This window comes from Lithobates pipiens, unplaced genomic scaffold, assembly GCF_037356315.1.
Source record: "Lithobates pipiens isolate NorthernLeopardFrog02 unplaced genomic scaffold, aLitPip1_a1.2 Scaffold_8, whole genome shotgun sequence".
NCBI classification, from domain to species: Eukaryota; Metazoa; Chordata; class Amphibia; order Anura; family Ranidae; genus Lithobates; species Lithobates pipiens.
Window position 1 is genome coordinate 566536861 of NW_027507903.1, and position 19640 is coordinate 566556500.

At 44.1% G+C, this 19640-nt stretch overlaps 1 protein-coding gene across 3 annotated transcripts in view; it reads right to left on the minus strand.

Moving 5' to 3' along the window:
* Positions 1-681, minus strand: part of LOC143961024 (LIM homeobox transcription factor 1-alpha-like) — a 114766-nt gene extending 114085 nt beyond the window's left edge. For all 3 annotated transcript variants that reach the window (XM_077470146.1, XM_077470147.1, XM_077470144.1), the window contains exon 1: positions 534-681. The gene's annotated coding sequence lies outside the window, so the exon portion shown is untranslated. The remainder of the gene's footprint in view (positions 1-533) is intronic.
* Positions 682-19640: the final 18959 nt, after the last annotated feature.

Here is a 19640-nt window from a genome sequence, read left to right on the forward strand (position 1 = left end):
TGGTTAAAATAATATTAATACTACTACTACTACTATTAGTGCTATAATTAATTATACTTTATTGTTCTATTGTTTTTAGAATAATGCTCATAGCATATTGAATATACAATGATTTCTAAAACTCTTTATTCTGCCATATGCTTTTATAAATCATATATTAAAAGCATCCTGTTCAATAGATTTGTTATATTGTCTCTACCAATTAAGACATATTGGTCCATAGGGAAAACAAATATCTCAAGCTCTATATGAAAAGTAAGTGAATGGCTCTCTTGTTCTGGTGCATGGGTGATTTAAATAGTTACGATTTATGAAGGCAGCTATCAACTGACAATCTTAGCAGCTCATTATATTTAATTAAATGATGAATGGTAAATACAGTATGTGCATCTTTTTTGCCAGATGCAATTAAAAAAAAATGATGTGGTAGGGCTCAAATTATTTCAAGAATTTAATAAGTTAAAGTTCAATATATAATCCAGCACAAGTCAAAAATACGTCAAATTATTTAGAACTGATAACCTTTTTCTTACCTGATCTGTATTTTTCTGCTCCTCCAGACACTCTATTGTATTCCACTATTTCTGTTTTTATCTCTATGCAAGATGTTTAATTTCTTCTCAAAAGCAGGAAGATTCTTTCCCAGTTCATCATGACAACTTGCAGCATCCATCATCTGAGGGTTCTGAAAAGAGAAGAGAAAAGGAGAGGGAGGGGTGGAAGATAAAGGAGGGTTGGTCAAATATTCTGTGTCTTGGGGAATATAGGTGGTTAATCAAAAAGATCCGTTATTGCTTATTGACAATGAGTTAATCTTTTTTTTCATTTTTTTTTTTTTTTTACCCATTTCTTTAGTAAAAAGATGGTAACAAAGTTGTATTTTTGCAAATTTTTGCTACAAATATAATTTTTACCATTATTTTCTCATAGAAACAAATAAAAATATTTTAGTATTGAACTGTAAAGTGTAAGACCTCATGCACACTGGATGTTTTTGACGCTGCTCCTAGGGGCATCTGGTGTTTTTTTTCTTTACCTCTAAATGCCTCTGCATGTTAGCCTATGTGTCCATGCACACAGACATTTAGAGGAGTTTAGAGGCAGAAAAATACTCACTGCCAGTGCATCCAGGAGCAGCGGCGTTTTGGACAAAAAAAATCTGGGCATGTAAACACGTTAACGCGTCTAAACGAACATTAACGTTAGGCGCGTTTAGAATTTGAGCATTAATTCATTTTTATGGACAGATTCAATTATTACTCTGGCCAATTAAATTAATTAACTCCCAAGCGCTTTGCCTACATAAACACGCCTAAGCGCATTTTTCATGAATTTACAAGTTTCAAGCATTTTTTTCTGCCAAAACACTGCTGTCAGGAGGAAAGGCATCTAGGAGAGAGAGCAAAAATGTACTGTGTGCATGAGGCCTAAATGTTGAGCGGGGGAACGCAGTTCCGCCACCTCCAGCACTGACTACATTTAATGGTAAGGGGTACTGGGGTGTGCTGCAGGGTCTATTGATTCTGGCAGTTGGGGAATCTATTCTAGCTGGAGGGGGTCAATTTTTTCAGGGGGGGGGGTTGCTGTTTCTAGTGGGTCTTATATTGATTATATTGATCTGTTGTTGCTGGGAGTGGGTCTTATATTGCTGGGGGGATCAGTTATCTCTGGGAGAGATCTACTGTTGAGGGAGAGGTCTATTGTTGCTGGCTTCTGGAGAGTCTACTGATGCTGGCTGTGGGAAGATCTGTTGTTGCTGCCAGGGGTCAATTGTTGCTGGGGGATTTGTTATCCCTGCGGGGGTTGGGTTGTTTCGGGGGGTCCATTGTTGTTGGGGGGGATCTATTTTTGCTAGAGGGGCTCTATTGTGACTGGGTGCAGGGAAAATATTTTAATGCTTTTCTGGTTATCATTAACATATTCCATACAAATAATATATCACCACAAAATAACTCTGTATTCTCTAAAAGGACAGTAAGGGGAGGTGGGTAAGGGGTGGAATCAAGGAAAAGTACTCAGATGGGAAGGGCTGGACAAAAGGGGTTGGAAAGGGCGGAGTTCCTGTACCCATTCTCTCTAAAAAAAAAAAAAAAAGCTGTGGTTGTCCTAAAGTGGTTGTAAAGTCACTAATCACAAAACCTGGAATCCCCTCTGTCACAGAAAGAAATATTGTGTAGTATCTGTGTTTTTTTTAATTATGCAGCAGGATACCTTATTTTAGAGCCTGCTGTGTGCTCATGTGATCTCCCAGCGCTCTCCTTCCCCAATCTGAGGACTACAGTGTGAGGGGCTGAGATTCCCTATTGACATCAGTCAGAAGGAGAGGAGGAAAGTGACAGGAGGTCACAGGCGTGCACAGCGGCTCTCTGAAATAAGGTATTTGCTGCATAATTTATAAAACGCAGATACTGCACATTAAATCTTTCTATAACAGGGGCTTCCAGAATTTGGGATTAGTGATTTTACCGCCATAGTGGCTGGAGGGGAGGGGCAGGAAGGAGATGCCTCACATATAGACTCCTGAGCTGACAGGCAGGGAGGGGGAGAGTGGGAGAGGGAGAGACTGTTGGCTGAGGGAGCAGTGGCACAGCCATGATTACCATGGACAGCAAACTAAGGAGGACCCAGGAACAGGCAGGATCAGCCAGGTATTTTATAGCATAGAGGGGGACAAATGATACCACACAAGCGCTATGCTGTATATCCTGCTTTAACCACTTACAGACCGGACCATTTTGCTGGTCAAAGACCAGACCACTTTTTGCGATTCGGCACTGCGTCGCTTTAACTGACAATTGTGCGGTCGTGCGACGTGGCTCCCAAACAAAATTGACGTCTTTTTCCCACAAATAGAGCTTTCTTTTGGTGGTATTTGATCACCCCTGCGGTTTTTATTTTTTGCGCTATAAACAAAAATAGAGCGACAATTTTGAAAAAAACGCATTATTTTTTACTTTTTGTTATAATAAATATCCCCCAAAAATATATAAAAAAAAATTTTCCCTCAGTTTAGGCCGATACGTATTCTTCTACATATTTTTGGTAAAAAAAAATCGCAATAAGCGATTGATTGGTTTGCACAAAAGTTATAGCGTTTACAAAATAGAGATAGTTTTATAGCATTTTTATTAATAATTTTTTATTATTTTTTTTTTTACTAGTAATGGCGGCGATTAGCGATTTTTATTGTGACTGCGACATTGTGGGGGACCCATCGGACATTTTTGACACATTTTTGGGACCATTGTCATTTATACAGTAATCACTGCTATATAAATGCAGTGATTCCTGTGTAAATGACACTGGCAGTGAAGGGGTTAACCAGTGGGTGGCAGTGTAGGGGTTAAGTGTTCCTAGGGGTGTGTTACTAACTGTGGGGGGGTTGGGCTTTCATTTAGTGAACACTGATCTCTGCTCCAATCACATGGAGCAGAGATCAGCGTCACTAGTTGCTAGGCAGAATGGAGAAATGCTGTTTACACGGCATTTCCTCCATTCAGCAGTCCCGTGAGACGATCGCGGGGATGCCCGCGGCGATCAAGTCCACGGGTCCCGCGACCGGACTCACGGGGGTCCCGATCAGCGCGGGAGCGCGCCGCCGCCGCGCTCCCGATGGCAGGGCGGCATTAAAGATTGGACGTACCTGTACGCCAATATGCCTGCCCGTGCCATTCTGTCGACGTACATCGTCGTGCGCTGGTCGGGAACCGGTTAAAGGAGCAGGATCTTTTTTTTTTAGGGTTATAACCACTTTGAAGTGATTGTAAAGGAAAAATTGTTATTTAAAAAAACAAACATGTCCTACACTTACCTGCTATGTGCAGTTTTGCATGAAGCGGCTCCAATTCTCCTCTTCTTGGGTCCCCTGTCGTCACTCTAGGCCCTTCCCCCTCGCCAAGTACACCCATAGCAAGCCGCTTGCTGGGAGGCACTCACGCGTGCCCGCTTTCAAGCTGGCAACGTGTGTCCATAAGACACAGAGGACATGGCTCAACCCCACCCCTACCTCTCCCACCTCATGGGGTGTTATTGACAGCAGCGGGAGTCAATGGCATCTCAGGAGGTAGAGGCCCGGGAGCAGGGCCATCTTTAAAATTGATTGGACCTTATGCAAAACTTTTCTTGGGGCCCCCCCATGCAGTTTCGCTCTCCACCTGCTCTGAGACATACAATAAATAGCAGCTAGACTCAAAATCCATTGAGTTACTGAATCAGATCAGGCAGCTATTGCAATTGGTTGCCAGAGATTACAGTGTATCATTACCGCTCACTGATTAGTTGCTAGAGGTTACAGCACATGATTTCTGCTTGTTGACGGGTTGATAGAGATTACTGTGGATATGACCTCAGGGGGGCATGATATACATATCAATGCCGCTGGCGGCCGCTATTGATGGATGAATGCCACCTTTACATATGAATGCCACTGCTATTTACATATGAATGCCGGTAATTTACACGTAAACACAGGATCTGCAGGTCATCTGTACACAACAATAGGGAAGAGTTGGGCAGCATTAGTAGCAGCAATTCACACTGAGATATTGGGACACAGTACAGGACTGAAACCTCAAGGGACAAGGGAATTTAAACCAGGATAGTTGGCAAGTATGAGGCAGCTGCTTTGGGCCCCACAACAATGACAGGGCCCAGGTCAGCTTCCCCTTTTGCTGTGTACAGATGACTCACCTGCAGACCCCGTGTTTACATGTAAATAACCTGCGTTGATATGCAATAGTGGCGGATCGCGGCATTGATATTTAAATAACGGTGGCATTCATATGTATATCATGTTCCCCTGAGGTCACATCCATTATCACCTATACTGAATACTGCCCACTGGGGAGGTAAAGGTTGAAAGTCCTGCCTACAACTATAGTCATTAAGACTAACATCAGCCTGTTCTGCAAAGGTAAGTGTGACAGGAGGGCCCATGGAACCAAGCTTCCCATGTACCTCTTATATCTAAGTCACCTTGTGCCATCCTGGCACAGGGTGACTGAGAAAATATATCTTGGATTACTTAAAATGGGACAGTAATATTTATCCACAATATCTCCCAGGATATATGTAAAGACTATTCTTGGTTTGTTTGATTCTGAACTGAACATGTTAGCTGAGAGAGCTGATCACATTGGCCTCTGTTCAATGTAGGAGACAGGCCGACTCCTGCTGGAGCTCCTGCTATTGTGAGAAGGTGTCCTGTGTTTATACTTATGATGTGTAACGTACTGTGTGAAGCTCGGTGACAACAAGGCTGACCTGTAGTGATGGATGTACTTCCGACAGGACTTTTCGCGAACGCAAACCACTAACGCGGCCAAAAGTTTGCGAACCGCTAAGTTCGCGGCGGATCCCATCGACTTTAATGGCAGGTGAACCTTAAAAAACCTCCAGGTCATATTTTCAGCCACAAAATACTTACTAGCTGTGCACACATAGTCCCACAACATGGACACTGACATAACAAAAGTATTACGTGAATCTGTGATTGACAACGACAAGCATTCTTTTTTTATCTGTGAAATTTTGACCTCCTGAGCGCATGAAGGCCATGGAGGAGAGGCAAGGTCAGGCATGCTATGAAGGGGATGCAGGAGATGATCAGTGCCACAGTCAGGGCAGCGCAGTCCTGTGCCAGTGTCCCAGTGTGCCAACCTGTGCTTGAGCCCCTCCCTCTGCCTGGCCCTTACCCCCACCTATGCAGGGCTCCACTGTGGTGATCTGGAGGTGCCAGTCCAGTGCTGATCCTCAGCCATGGTGCTGGCACTGCCTGCTGATTGGCTTCTCCACTGCTATCTCCCTCACTGACACCAGCACCGCTATAGAGATTGAACACTGACACCAGCACCGCTATAGAGATTGAACACTGACACCAGCACCGACAGAGAGCACCGACACCAGCACCATGATAGAGAGCACTGAGACCACACCAGCACCGACACCAGCACCGTGATAGAAAGCACTGACACCAGCACCGTGATAGAGAGCACTGACACCAGCACCGTGATAGAGAGCACTGACACCAGCACCGTGATAGAGAGCACTGACACCAGCACCGTGATAGAGAGCACTGACACCAGCACCGTGATAGAGAGCACTGACACCAGCACCGTGATAGAGAGCACTGACACCAGCACCGTGATAGAGAGCACTGACACCAGCATCGTGATAGAGAGCACTGACACCAGCACCGAGATAGAGAGCACTGACACCAACCCTATATACTGTACACCTATAAAAGGACCTTTGTGGACCTAGTAGCTAGTGATTTGTAGACTGTCCCTGCTCCAAACACCAAACTGTCCCTCAGTCCCTACACTGATAAAAGACAGCTGCAGAATCGGGCAGCAATCAGCTCAGCAGCACAGCAGTCAATTATAATATGCTTTCTATATTCGAAAGAAAGTATATTATATGTGTACAACCCTATATAATGAACACCTATACCAGTCCTTAAAAGGACCTTTGTGGACCTAGTAGCTAGTGGTTTGCAGACTGTCCCTCAGTCCCTACACTGATAAAAGACAGCTGCAGAATCAGTCAGCACTTAGCTCAGCAGTCAATTATAATATGCTTTCTATATTTGAAAGAAAGTATATTATACGTGTACAACCCTATATATTGTACACTTATACCAGACCTTAAAAGGACCTTTGTGGACCTAGTAGCTAGTGATTTGCAGACTGTCCCTGCTCCAAACACCAAACTGTTTCTCCCTACATTGATAAGACAGCTGCAGAATCGGTGAGCAAGCACTCAGCATCACAGCAGTCAGCAGTGCACCATAATATACTTGAAAGAAAGTATATTCTAAGTGTATTACAATCCTATATACTGTACACCTATACCAATCCTTAAAAGGACCTTTGTGGACCTAATAGTAATAGCTAGTGATTAAACTGATTGTCCCTGCTCCACACAGTGTCCTGTCCCTACACTGACAAAAGACAGAATGTAAAATGGCCGCCAGATCAGGTCTATTTATAAGGTAGGGGGTATGTCCAATTGTCCATGTGCTGAAATGTCTCAATTGGCTGTCCTGTACCCATGATGGATGTGTCATCATGGGTCAAAGTTCTTCACAATGTAAACGCATATGTCTGCCGTGCGAACAATGGCAGAAGTCCGCCAGTTTGGCCAATCGCGAACGAGCAAAATCCGCCACGAACCGACAGCTGGGTGAACCGCAAGGCCATCTCTACTGACCTGTAGTGAAATCCTCATTAATCATTACAATGCTCAGGAGGGCACTGAGTCACATCGGCTGCTTACGTGATTAATTAGCTTATGTTAATTCTTTTTCTGGTTACAGGTGTAGTGTTAGAGTAATATTTGCAGGAGGGGACCTCCTCTTCTACTGTATACAAGACTTGTATTTTGGTTCTAAAAAGTCCATGTTCAGCAACTAAACAAGTATCGTCTTGTTTTGTGCTTGTGAGCGGTTGGAATATCTGATTTCTATACTCAGACTGGGAGGAAGCAATATATGACAAAAGCACTCAAGCAGAGTGTGGGACGTTTCATTACAGTAAGCAAATTGGAGGTGGAACCCTTCTTCAGAAGAACATGGTGGCACAGCGCCCCTGGATTTTGGTGCATGTGAATACGCACATTTCAGCCGATGCCCTCATGCAAAAAATTAATGGCACTGCTGTGTATCTGCTAAAGAGCAGAATGTTTATGTGGTGTCAGGAAAGCAATTTTACATGCATTCCCAACACACACAAATGTGAATGCAGGCTAAATGTCTCAGTTACAGTATAAAACTTCTCATTACATTAGGGCTTGGTGTACAATATTTTAATTTACCCTAGTGGCCAGTGTGATGGTCCCCCTTAAATTGGTGATCAATGTAAATCCCCACTTACATTGGGGCTTACTGTGAATGCTCCTATTACATTAGCGGTCAGTGTAAATTCCTATTACATTGGTGGTCAGTGTAAATCCCCATTATATTGATGGTCAGTGTAAATCCCCATTACATTAGTGGTCAGTGTAAATCCCCATTACATTAGTGGTCAGTGTAAATCCCCATTACATTGGCGGTCAGTATAAAAATTCTCATTACATTGGGGCTTGGTGTACAATCCTTTCATTCACACTAGTGGCCAGTGTGAAGGCCCCTCTTACATTGGTGGTCAGTGTAAATACCTGTTTACATTGGTGGTTACTGTGAATGCTCCTATTACATTAGTGGTCAGTGTAAATCCCCATTACTCTGGTGGCCAGTGTAGAAACTACTCTTTATATTGGTAATCGGTAAAAAAAAACAAAAAACTTGCATTTGTGATCAGTTTTGAATCCTCCCTTACATTGGTGGCCCCTGTAGAAGCCCCCTTTTAAATTGGCGGTGAGTGTAAATCCCCCTTACATTGGTGGCCAGTGTACAAATCCCCCTTTATTGACTGATGTAAAATACCCCATTACAGTACATTGGTTGTCAGTATAAATGTTGTCAATGTAAATTCTTCATAACATTGGTGACCAGTGTACATTTCCCTTTAAATTGGTGGTAAGTGCAGATTTGCCCTTACACTGGTATTCAGTGTAAATCCCCTCTAACATTGGTTGTCAGTGTAGAAGTGTCACCTTACAATGGTGGTCAGTACAAATCTCCGACAATGGTTATCAGTGTACATTCCCCTTTACATGGAGGTCAGTGTATATTCCCCCTTACACTGGTTGTTGGTGTAAATGCTCCTATTACATTGGTGTCAGTGTAGAAATCCATCTTTTCTTTTGGTGGGTGGCATAAAATCCCCTGTTGCATGGTGGTCAGTGCAAATCCCCCCTCACATTGGTGGTCAGTGTAAATCCCCCTCACATTGGTGGTCACTGTAAATTCCCCATTATGTTAATAGAATTCCCCACTATATACTTGCCAAAGATTTACAGCTTTGCTCTACATGATTCAGAATTTGCCAAAGTGTACTGTCTCCAAACTAATGCCACCCCCCACCACTCCCACAGATCCCATTCACCCCCCAGCATTGCCACTAATCACACCCCATCCCCCAGAAGTGCCACTGATCACAGGAGTCCTAGGATCCCTAGTAATTTTCTGTCTATTGATGGGTCCCCTCACCTCCCCGGTCCATGGTGTGCAGTCAGTGAGGAGATGATGTGCTGTAACCTTTAGCGACCAGAGAGCTGTAATGCTGTGCACTATCCTCTTGCAACCAATTATTGAGCGGTACAGATATGCAGTAACCTCTAGGAACCAATCAGTGAGCAGTAATAATGTGCAGTAATCTCTAGCAACCAATTAGTGAGTGGTAAGGATGTCCAGTAACCTCTAGCAATGAATTAGTGAGCAGTATTGATGTACAGTAATCTCTAGCAACCAATCAACAAGCAGAAATCATGTGCTGTATCCTCTGTAACCTCTTCAGTGAGCCATAATGTGTGCTATAACCTCTAGAAGCCAGTCAGTGAGGGATAATGATACACTGTAACCTCTGGCAACCAATCACAATCGCTGCCTGATCTGATTCAGTAAACTTATTTTAAGTCTTGCTGCTATTTATAGTATGTCTCAGAGCAGGTGGAGAGGGAAATTGCAGGGGGGGGGGCCCAAGAAAATATTTGCCCAGGGTCTAGTCCTTATTGAAGGCCCTGCCTGCCAGCACCCGCCGATCTTTAGGCAGAGAGACAGAATGGCAATGTAAACAAGGCAGATCGCCATTCTGACAGAGGGGAATGGATGTAATTTTTGAACATTTTCCATCTCTTCCCCTAGTAAAAGCACCTCACACGGTTCACATAAACACTGGCTAGGTACACAGTTAACCATTTAATCACCCCTGATGTTAACCCCTTCCCAGCCACTGTCATTAGTACAGTGACAGTGCATATTTTTTTAGCACTGATCACTGTAAGGGTGGATTCACACTTATGCAGTTTTAGTGCATTTTGCAGATTTGCACTGCAGTCCATCTAACATGGTTTCCTATGGAACACGCTCTGTAGGGCAAATCTGTAAAATGCAAAAAGCACTAAAAATGCATAGGTGTGAATCCAGCCTAAGTGTCAGAAGTGTCAGTTAGTGTAAGAATGTCCACTGCAATATATCAGTCCCACCATAAGTCGCTGATCACCTCCGTTACTAGTAAAAAAAAAAATATCCTATGGTTAGTAGTAGACGCTATAACTTTTGCACAAACCAATCAATATATGCTTATTGGGATTTTTTTTTACCAAATATGTGTATCAGAATACATATTGGTCTAAATTTGTGAAGAAATTAGATTTTTTTAAAAATGTATTGGATACATTTTATAGAGGAAAGTGAAAAAAAAATTTTTTTTTTCAAAATTGTTGTTTTTTTTTGTTTGTTTTGTGCAAAAAATAAAAAAGAAAGGTGATCAAATATCACCAAAAGAAAGCTCTATTTGCGGGAAGAAAATTAAATAATTTTTTTTCTGGGTACATCAGTTAAAGAGGAGGTAAACCCTGATGAGTTTACTTCCTCTTTCATTCCCTGCAAAGGCAAAGCATAATGGACTACTATGCATCGCATAGTAGTCCATTATGTGTCTCTTACCTAACACAGGAGCCAGAGAAGTCACCGCTGTCCCCTGTAGTCCGCCGCATCCATCTTCTTGGTGGGGTCTCCGCTGTCATTCGGCGAAGCCGCGATGACGTCACTCCCGCGCATGCGCACGGGAGCCGACACACGCGGCAGCTCCGTCATTGAGGTCATTGAGAATGCCGCGCTCAGTGCGCCTGCACGCCGCTGTCTACGGCGCATGCGCCGTAGACAGCAGTGCCTGTTTTCGGGCAAATATCTCCTAAACCATATAGGTTTAGGAGATATTTCTTGGACCTACAGGTAAGCCTTAATCTAGGCTTACCTGTAGGTCAAAGTGGTTTGTAAGGGTTTACAACCACTTGAAAGCCAACATGCCTAAAGGCGCATTAATGTCAATGGAAAACGCTTCTAAAAGCGCATTTTTACAGCCACTTTTTCCTGGTGTCAGTACTGGCTTTGCAGCTCGTTCTTTGAAACTGTTTTCTGCACCCTGCACAACAGCAAGGGTGCACTTGCTTCAAAACAAGGCTTCGGACAAGTTTTGTTAAAGCTCTCTGAATGCCAGTTAAAGCTCCTGTCACTAAATAAAATTGTTACTTCGGTTCAAAAATGATACCCCATGTCACTTTAGTGTTGCGCCAAAGCATCTTCAAAGCCTCCATAGAAGTCTATGGCAAAGCTTGCTTGAAGCTCGCTTAAAGCACCTGCAGCTTTTGAGGGGCTTTAATTCAGCTTTAGCTTCCCCTTTTTTTTTGGAGAAATTGCAGGCATCAGACATCGACCCACACAGGGCAACTGCCAAGCTTCAAAAGAGCATCACCAAAGCTTTATCGAAGCCCAGCTGAAGCATCACAAACACATCATAAAAGCATGTTAAAGCTGTAGGCACTTTAATGTGTGTTGAAGCCGAAGCAAGTGTAAATGAGCCCTAAGGCAACTGTGGGGCGCGGAGTCTAAGAGCCAGCAGGTGTTCACCAGAGCCTCGAGTGTGGAGGATGGACTTGGCTGCAACTGGCTCCAGGTCGCGACCCCCAGCTCACATCCACAGTAGGCAACAGGAGGATAGGGATGGTGAGGGACAAAGCCAAGGTCGGGGCCACAAGCAGACAAGAATAGTCGGGTACACGCCAAAAGGGCAGGATCACAGGCAAACAGGGATAGTCAAGACACGCCAAAGTCGGTAACTGAAAACAGTAGCAGAGCACGTGGCAGGAAACAGGAAGCTAACACACAAAGGAATACACAATGGTTGATCAGCACTGATGGCCTGCAGTGCACAGGTTAATATAGGGCTCCCTGATAGGGCCTGGGGTGGAGCCATGCTTAGAGGAGAGGTTATAAAAACCACCAGGTGGAAGCGGCTGGCCTCTTAGTCGGAAGACATGAGCGGAGGTAAGCAAACACAGGAAGATCACTGCATAACTATGACAGTACCCTCCCTCTTACGAGGCCTTCCCCTCCCCCGCCTGGGTCCAGGCTTAAAGGGAAACTCCAGATGGAACCTCCTTAACACACAGGGAGCAAAGACCTCAGATGCAGTGATCCAAGACCTCTCCTCAGGACCCAACCCTTTCCAAAGTACGAGGTACTGAAGAATGCCTTTACGGAGCCGGGAATCCAAAACTTGACTAACCTCGTATTTTAGATTATCCTCAGAGACCGAAACAGAGGTATGGATAGGACGAGAGGACTTGAGGACTAAAGGCACAAGGCATAGCAACTGTGGAACTTGCAGACAAGTTAGTCTGGCTGTGCGTCCAAGGGAAATTAGGGACAGGCAAAGGTAAATGGTTATGCAAACTGGAGTGAATGATCGACTCAGGTTCATAGGTGGGCCCATCATCCAGAGTACCACATGACCTAGAGAGTGCAACAGTCCGACTATTGCAGGATGCATCCCAGAAATTGCTATATACAGTGGGAAGAGCAGAAGATACTGGGATGGTGGTAACAGGAAGTCTCTCCTTTGGGGTACCCTTGAGTAGGCAGGAAGAGGAACAGGAGGAACCCCAAGCCAGGATCTGACCAGCAGACCAGTCAACATGCAGAGAATGGAGCCGTAACCAAGGAAGACCTAATATGATAGGAGATGAAGCCTTAGGTAAGACAAGGAAGGATATCCACTCCTGGTGGTGTGTCCCTACTGACATCTTAACAGGAAGAGTCTGAAAGCGGATAGGGCCCCCTGGGAGAACTGTGCCATCAATCGCCAAGACCACCAATGGTGTTGTAAGGGGCAAAAGGGCAAGTCTCATGGAGGATGCAGTTTCCCAATCCATGAAATTGGCAGCGGCTCCGGAATCCAGATGTGCTGAGACCGAACGAGAGGAAGCACCGACATGAAGCAACACAGAAAGGAGAAGACGAGAAGGTGAAAGTGATATTTCAGGGTCTAATACTCCACCTTCCAGATGTATTAGCCCTGGGCGTTTCTCCGGACGAAGAGAACAAGTGTCACAGAAATGACCTTTGGCCCCACAATAGAGGCATAGGCCCAGAGTTCTGCACCTAGCACGGTCTTCGGGAGATAACTTAGTCCAGCCCAACTGCATAGGTTCCTCAGTAGGCAGGGGGTGTTCCTCGGATCGCAGAGAAGAGACTGGGGGCTCAGGCTGCCTAAAGAACGGGGAGTGCTGGCATCTTTTTTCTAGGGCTCTCTCCTGACAGCGAATATCGATCTGGTTACACAAGGTGATAACACTGTCTAGATCAGCAGGAAGGGATCTTCCTGCTAATTCATCCTTCACTCTATCAGAGAGGCCATGTAAAAAGGTTGCAACTAGGGCCTCATTATTCCAGCTCAATTCAGCTGTGAGGATACGGAACTGAAGAGCACACTGTCCCACAGAAGCGGACTCTTGACGGAGACGTAAAAGAGTGCTAGCCGCTGAGGAGACATGACCCGGTTCCTCGAAGATATTCCAAAAAAGTTTCAAGAAATCAGACAGGCTAGAATCCATCTGGATAATTCAGTTCCCACAGAGGGGCGGCCCAAGCTAACGCCTCGCCGGACAGGAGGGATATGATATATGCGACTTTTGCCCGATCGGACAGGAAGTTTTGGGGCTGAAGTTCAAAATGAATAGTGCACTGGCTAAGGAACCCCCTGTAAGCCTTGAAGTCCCCAGAGAAACAGACCGGAGCTGGTAGTAGTAATGAATGTGTGGCTGCGACTGATGCGATAGGTGCAGCAGCAGATAGCGTTTGCGGTTGTTGAACGGGGGGTCCTAATGAGGCCCGACCCTGTTCAAAATGGGATGCCAAATCCTGAAGGAATCGTCTCACCTGGGTCTGATGCGATTCTTGGGTCTCAAGTCGCCGAACTAAGCTCTGCAATGGATCATCTGCAGGAAGCAGCGCGTCAGCCGGGTCCATGGCTGATCAAACTGTCGGGTCACCTTGAGACGAGGTGACAGGTGCACACCGTAGGGATCAGGAGTGCACCGCAAGGTTGTGGACCCTACGGCTGACTGCTGCAGACGGGGGACAGATCCCACTGAGGTTGAGCGTAAGATTCCCTGGGGCGCGGAGTCTAAGAGCCAGCAGGTGTTCACCAGAGCCTCGAGTGGTGAGGATGGACTTGGCTGAAACTGGCTCCAGGTCACGACCCCCAGGGTCCCCCAGCTCACACCCACAGTAGGCAACAGGAGGATAGGGATGGTGAGGGACAAAGCCAAGGTCGGGGCCACAAGCAGACAAGAATAGTCGGGTACACGACCAAAAGGTGAGGATCACAGGCAAACAGGGATAGTCAAGACACACCAAAGACGGTAATGGAAACCAGTAGCAGAGACCACAGCAGGAAACAGGACGCTAATACACAAGGGTTGATCAACACTGATGGCGTGCAGTGCACAGGTTAATATAGGGCTCCCTGATAGGGCCTGGGGTGGAGCCATTCTTAGAGGAGAGGTTATAAAAACCACCAGGTGGAAGTGGCTGGCCTCTTAGTCTGAAGACATGAGGGGAGGTAAGCAAACACAGGAAGATCACTGCATAACCATGACAACTTTCAGGGAAAAAAAATACACTAAAATGAATTTTAGCGCAAACACAATATTATAACCAATTTTCTAAAAGATTGGGTTGTGTTGCATAAATAGATACCAAACATGTCAAGCTATAAAAATGTACATGCTTGTGAAATTACACAAAACATCAATACCCAAAATTATCTGTAGATTATGCTTTTAAATTTTTTACAGGTTATCGGTTAGAGTTAACTGAATTGTAGCCCTCTAATTGTTGCTCTCACTCCTTCACACATGTTGCACAATTTATGTTTACATACACAATGCATTTGAATTGGGATGTGTACAAGGGTGGCAATGATGCTTTAAACATTTTTTTATTACTATTTTTATTCCTTTTTTTTTTAACACTTTGATTTTCTTTTTTTAACTATAGTAGCTGAGGAATGACAGCTATGAACCCAGAAATTATGTAATATACTCTTCTTCCAGGTTCATTAGTCGCGGGGGGAGGGGGCGCTAGTTTAAAGTGGTTGTAAACCCTTACAAACCACTTTGACCTACAGGTAAGCCTAGATTAAGGCTTACCTGTAGGTCCAAGAAATATCTCCTAAACCTATATGGTTTAGGAGATATTTGCCCGAAAACAGGCACCGCTGTCTACGGCGCATGCGCCGTAGACAGCGGCGCGCAGGCGCACTGAGCGCGGCATCCTCAGAGACGGAGCTGCCGCGCGTGTCGGCCCCCGTGCACATGCGCGGGAGTGACGTCATCGCGGCTTCGCCGAATGACAGCAGCGGAGCTGCGAGACTCCACCAAGAAGATGGATGCGGCGGACTACAAGGGACAGCGGCGACTTCACTGGCTCCTGTGTCAGGTAAGTGACACATAATGGACTACTATGCGATGCATAGTAATCCATTATGCTTTGCCTTTGCAGGGAATGAAAGAGGAAGTAAACTCATCAGGGTTTACTTCCTCTTTAAGAAGCACTTCTCTTCCCTCTTCTATTTTCCACTCTCAAATCTAATTACTACAGCTTAAAAACACTTAAAGCAGAACTCTGGATTTTCAAAAAATCCCCCATTAGTACACCCCCCCCCCCCCCCCCCCCCCCACCAACACTAAACAGGTATTACATTTGTGAAATTTCTTACCGTTTAAGAGAAATGTCTAATTTAATTTTCAGGAAGTCAGCTCTGTGATTCAAAAATGCAACCTGTATTCTGGTAAGGAGGATCTCTTAGAACAATGAATGCATCATATCCTCCTCTCTCTCTAAACTGTAATCAGCCTACATTTCCCATGAATCCTTGCAAGTGAATGTGGGAGGTATACTAGGCTTATATGGGTAAATGTGAACTCGCCCACTTCAACATAAATCACACCCCTCATTCTGCAGCCAGCAAGCCATACATAACACACGGTAAGATAGCTTACAGCCTTATAAATGCAAAGCGTTTTAAAATAAATGCATATTAACATAATACATTTTTTTAAAATTAAATTAATACATTTAATGCATTTAATATAATGCAAACCAGTGCAGCTTATCAGTGTCCACCAGTGCCGAATGTCAGGGACCACCATGTCAGGGATCACCAGTCAGGGACCACCAGTGCAGCATGTCAGGGACCTCCAGCCAGGGACCACCAGTGCCGCTTGTGAGGGACCACCATGTCAGGGACCACCAGTGCCACATGTCAGGGACTACCAGTGCTGAATTTCAGGAACCACCAGTGCCGTTCGTCAGGGACTACCATGTCAGGGACCACCAGTGTCAAATGTCAGGGACCACCATGTCAGGGACCACCAGTGCCGCTTTTTAGGGACCACCATGTAAGGGATTATTATCAGAAATCACTTGTATGACACACACGGGGATCTCCCGCTATGTCAGGTATTGTATGTGAGAACACCGTTTGCTGATGCCCCGCCTCCCGCCAGTATTATGATTGACAGCGCACTGTTCCTATGCAGGCAAGAGGCGGACATCAGTGATCGGTGTTCTCATATACAATACCTGGCACAGTGGGAGATCCCCATGTGTCATACAACTTATTACTGATGATAATCCCCGCTCTGCACGGAGATAGCAGGCGGGGGGGGCAGTGCTGGGGTAGTGCGGCCGGGACGGAGCACTGGACCTGGGTTTTTTTTGTAGCTTGAAAATGCCTATGCCACTTAAAGTTCCTAAAAACCTGTGTGTGCATGGACACATAGAATAACATGGAGAGGCATTTTTTAACCTGCAAAAAAAAAAACTGACGCCCCTAGGAGCAGCTGTAAAAACATCCTGTGTGCATGAGGCTTTATAGTTTAATTTTACCTTCAGATATACAGCATAAATTAATGTAGCTCTAAATAATGCGACCAAATCAATGGAAACATCTGTGCATGTGACTAGAAGGAAATTAAACACACAATGAAGGGACTAGTGACAATAAATCACTAGTAATCAGTGGCAATAATATGATGAGTATAAACCACTCAAACGCATGGGGAAAATGTGTACAAAGGTTGATACATGTAATACAAAAAATAAAGAAGTGAAACACAATGTGAGTTCACAAATAATAAACACCAAATTCCAAAAAAGTGAATGAAAAAGAAAAATCGACTTCCAGACAGGGTGTTGACATGTAATCCAGGTGAACCGATTAACTGCCTGTAAACACGTCAAGGAATTCTCAGATAAGAAGTTGGGTACTCTTACCGGATACGATGGACACACATGCCATACGGCAGTGGGTCAAACAAGCTCTAAATCCTTAGTTCCTGGTGGTTCGACACTGCAAGGATGGCACGCTGGATGGGATGGTTGATCTTGCGACTCCAAACCATAGGACGAGACAGCAATGGATAACTGACAGCCAGGTTGATCCAAGGAATGGTAGTAGAGGAAAACTGGTCACCAATGCCCAAACGTGTAATGGGATAGAAAAATAGGCTCCATATGGAGGTCAACCAAATAAGGTTTAATCAAGTTTAAAATATCATAAAACGAAATGCAAGATATATTAGAATAAAAGTGATCACAAAAAGAATATATGAATAAAAGCAATGTGGGAAGCAAAAAAAAAATGCTGGTCCAACGCGTTTCGACTCAATTGGTTTTCAACAGGGGCATTATTTATCACTACATGAATTTTTGTATATTGCCTTTGACTTTGTTTGAGTGTTAGCAGCTACTGTTGTTTTTTTTGTTTAGCGCAGTATTTTCTCCTCTTTTTACAGATATACAGCATAAACGGAACTTATACCATCATTGTGTCTCTTTTGCTCTCCCCCTGTCATAAAATAACCTCTCACATGTTTCATTTTGTCAGTGCTCCATTGTCCAAGACAGATTTTATTCCTGCATTGCCGTAGTTATTGTCGTAGTTATTGCCAATTTTCATTCATTTAAATCCTTATGTGCTGTGTAAAGTAGCCCATGTATCTGATGTCTATGGAATTATTGGATAAAATGATCACTTACAGATATGGCAGATAGTCTATGCCTTGTATAACCATTGCATAACCAGCAAATTTCCTTTGTCCTAGCAGAATACTTGCAAAAAGTAATAGCCTTTAGCTCCCATATGGTCTAGCGGTTAGGATTCCTGGTTTTCACCCAGGCGGCCCGGGTTCAACTCCCGGTATGGGAAGTACTTGTTTTGATTAGGAAAAATGAATTTCAGCTAAAGATTGACTAATATCAATTTACCACAGATTGTCAGAAGCATCAACTTGAATTCACATCCATTTATACTTCTATACTAACTTCAGAGACTATAAGAAAACCTCAGCAATTAGACATGTTCAACTTGTTTTCGGTCCAAACTCAAATTCAGATGAATTTTTGGTTATTCAGAGATTTGGATGTATCTGAATCGCCGAATGAAATAGTAATGAATAGTAACGAATTTTATTGAAATGCATTACAATTAATTTATGAGTTTTTTAACGAATACCAACTTCTCAGAATAATTAGAATTTGGATCGATTGAAAAACGTCCGCCTGCGTCCTTAACAACGATGATTTATCATCTGACTTCCCCACTGACAGATGAATGTAAAGAAAAGAATGCTGGCAATTGCCCAACAATAGAAAAAAATGAAAAAAGCTGCCTGTGGTTGTCAAGGTCTGCGGGCGGGGGTTTATTATTATATTATTATACAGGTTTTATATAGCGCCAACCGTTTGCTCAGCGCTTTACAACATGGGCTTAATAGAATCTGGAAACCCCCTTTAATCATATGCCCCCTACCCCCTATGTGAATGGGTATCGGGTACATAGTACCCCTACCCATTCACCAAAAAAGTGTACAAAAGTAATAAGCACAAGAGACAATTTTTGAAATGAAAAAAAATACAAATATTTTTTGGGTCCGGCAGGAGGCCTGATTGATGATGGATTTACATCGGGGGACACAATTTTTTTTATAAAAAAAAAAAAGAAAAAGTGTACCACAATGTAAATCCATTGTCAATCACGCTGCTCCCTTCTGAAGTCACGGACTGGTGCATGCTGGACCCCCTGCCCGCAGACCACGACAACCACAGCCCAGGGTTGTCGGGAAGAGGCCATTGTGGGAACAAGGTGCTTTGGCATCACTCCTTCCGCCCCATAGCACCCACCCTCCATGCTGAGGGCATGTGACCTGGTTTGGTCCCCCCCTTTCTGACCTGCCAGGCTGCATGTGCAAATAAGGGTCTGGTATGGATTTTGGGGTGGACTCCACGCCTTTTTTTTAAAATATATTTATATTATATTTATATTTTTTAGATATTAAACTTTTTGCTATTGGCGGGCAATTGCTGGCATTCTTTTCTTTACATTCATCTGTCAGTGGGGAGGCCTGCTGGCAGATGATGACTTATGGTTGTTAAGGTTGCGGGAGGCCGGCTTCCCGACCAGCTGCTTAACAACCAGCTATTTCTTCACATAGAATTCAACTTGGTCCATCGTTTTTCAACCGATCCAAATTCTAATTGTTCTGAAAAGTTGGAATTCGTTAGAAAGTGAATAAAAGAAACTAATCTTAAAGAAAAAGAAAGAAATTTGAACAAAAACTGAACTAAACAAATTCCGAAACCAAACTAAACAAATTCCATAACGAAACAAAATTAGTAACATAACAAATCTATC